This window comes from Lactuca serriola, chromosome 4 (assembly GCF_051521515.1).
Source record: "Lactuca serriola cultivar US96UC23 chromosome 4, Lser_US96UC23_V15, whole genome shotgun sequence".
Classification (NCBI taxonomy): domain Eukaryota; kingdom Viridiplantae; phylum Streptophyta; class Magnoliopsida; order Asterales; family Asteraceae; genus Lactuca; species Lactuca serriola.
The window spans coordinates 78,196,912-78,199,485 of NC_136411.1; positions in this window are offsets into that span (position 1 = coordinate 78,196,912).

Consider the following 2,574-nt stretch of genomic DNA (forward strand, 5'->3'; position numbering starts at 1 on the left):
AAATATATATATATCAAAGTATAAACATCCCAAGCTAAAACAAATGGTGTGTGCACTGCAATCATCCCGAGCTCTTCCCCTTGCTACCGGAAGTACCTGAAACCAGAAATGAAAATTGTAAGCACAAAGCTTAGTGAGTCTCCCCAAACTACCACATACCATACACATAATCATGCTACTAGGAGATATGGGCCCCGCCCACACTCTGCTAATTAGGAGATATGGGCCCCGCCCGCACTCCGCTGACTACGAGATACGGGCCCCGCCCGCACTTGGCTAACTACGAGATACGAGCCCCACCCACACTCACCTACTTAGCATACATACAGGTATCACACAGACAACAAGTATAATCAAATCTACAGTCAGTTCTATATCCATACTCAAATAATGCTATGAGATACGGGCCTCGCCCACACTCAACTATCTATGAGATACGGGCCCCACCCACACTCGGCTACTAATCGATACACATAACATATACGGGCCGAACTTGGTGCCTTCGACTCGTTCAAACTAGGAGGAAACTCACCTCGTAAAGCTGACTATGAAATCTCGCGGTAAGGAATCTCTAACGGTTGCTCCAACGACTCCCCGACTATCATTATCTCAATAACACTTAGTCAAAATCCAATAATCCTTCTTGGGGTAAAATGACCATTTTACCCCTGGTCAAAGTCAACATTCTAGGTTGACTCAACTCGTCGAGTTGATCCATCAACTCGCCGAGTTCCACAGATCAGAAACCTTGAAATCGCGATCCAATTCATCGAGTTTCTCCTTTCATCAGAATCGGGATTTTCCAACTCCACTCGTCGATTCCCTCCTGAACTCGTCGAGTCTTTCCTTCTACAGGGTCGAGGCATTTCGACCCAAATCGTTGAGTTCCTTTGTGAACTCGTCGGGTTCTTTAGTTTTTAGGCTTCCTTAATGGATTAAGCCCCTATCCTTCAGTTATAAGCTCTATACTTCATCTACATACTGAAACTGTCCTTTTAAGGGTAAAGTTTCCAACTTTACCCGTTTATACCCTTCCTTAATGGGTTTAGCTCAAACCCTAACTCTTTAAGACCTAGATTTTGATCCAAAAGCCATTAACACTTCAAGCCAAAGCATACAAACTGAGATTTAGACCCTAGACACTACATGAACAATAAAGTCTCTGAATTTCTATCCATGCATGGCCTTTTAGAGCTTAAAAGGCCAAAATGACATCCTAAAGTTTGCATGGGGCTTCAATAGCCATAAAGTTTGCACCTTTATGCCATGAAAGCCCTTCAAGGCCCTAGATTTGGAAGTATACTCACTTGGGACGTCCATTTCCCAATGATCAAGATAATTGGACCAAAAACTCAATAAAAGTGAAGATAAAGAGATCTAAGTAATCATTGAGCAAGTTTGAGACTTGCTTACCGAAAAATTCTTCAAATGGAGTGAAGTTTCTGGATCTAATCACTTCCTCTTGGGTCTTCAAGCTCTTTTTTCTTCCACAAGCTTCAAATGCACAAGTTTTCTCTCAAAAATGACTCATAAGCTCACACAAGGTATTAGGGTTTCGAGATTTAGGGTTTGGGACTTGGAGGCTGTAAATGAGGCAAGCCTTTGGAGGTTAAGGTGCTTAAATAGGATGCAAAACCCTGAAAATTAGGGTTTCATTATGTCAGTCCTAATCGTCGAGTTGAGGCTCTCAACTCGTCGAGTAGACTTTACAACCCATGTCCAATTTCCATTCCTACTCGACGAGTTTGGGGCCTCCAACTTTTCGAGTTTCTATACAAAAATGAATATATCTTTAATTAAATGCATACCATGCACTAGGCGTTGCAACTCTCCCCTACTTTTCTTAGACTTCGTCCTCGAAGTCTGTTGCGTTGGGAAAAAACTTCGGGTAGTGCTGCCACTGCACTTTCACCAGCTCCACCCTCTTGTTCCTCATCTCCTTCGTCTTCGTGTCGAGAATAGATATTGGTCTCTCGATGTTGTTCAGCCTGTCATCAACCTGTATATCCTCTAAAATCACGACTCGGGAGTCATCCGCTAAGCACTTCCGTAGTTGGGAGACATGAAAAGTGTTGTGGATCTGGCCGAGCTCTGCTGGAAGATCCAAACGGTAAGCAACCCAGCCCACCCGAGCCAAAACCCTGAACAGACCGATGTACTTGGGGCCCAACTTGACCTGCTTCCTGAACCGGATGACACCTTTCCAAGGTGACACCTTCAAGAGAACCATGTCGCCCACCTGAAACTCCAAGTGTGAACGGTGCTTGTCGGCATAGCTTTTCTGCCAACTCTGAGCAGTCTGAAGCCTGCTCCAGACCTGCTGAATCTTCTCAGTGGTCTTGAGTACCACTTCGGTACTCCCCATGACTCTTTGACCGACCTCTCCCCAACATATTGGGGTCCTACACTTCCTCCCATAGAGCATCTCGAAGGGAGGTCGATCTATGCTACCGTGGTAGCTGTCGTTATACGAAAATTCTACTAACGGAAAATACGTATCCCAATTGTCCCCAAAATCCAATAGGCACGCACGCAGCATGCACTCTAGAGTCTGAATTGCCCTCTCACTCTGCC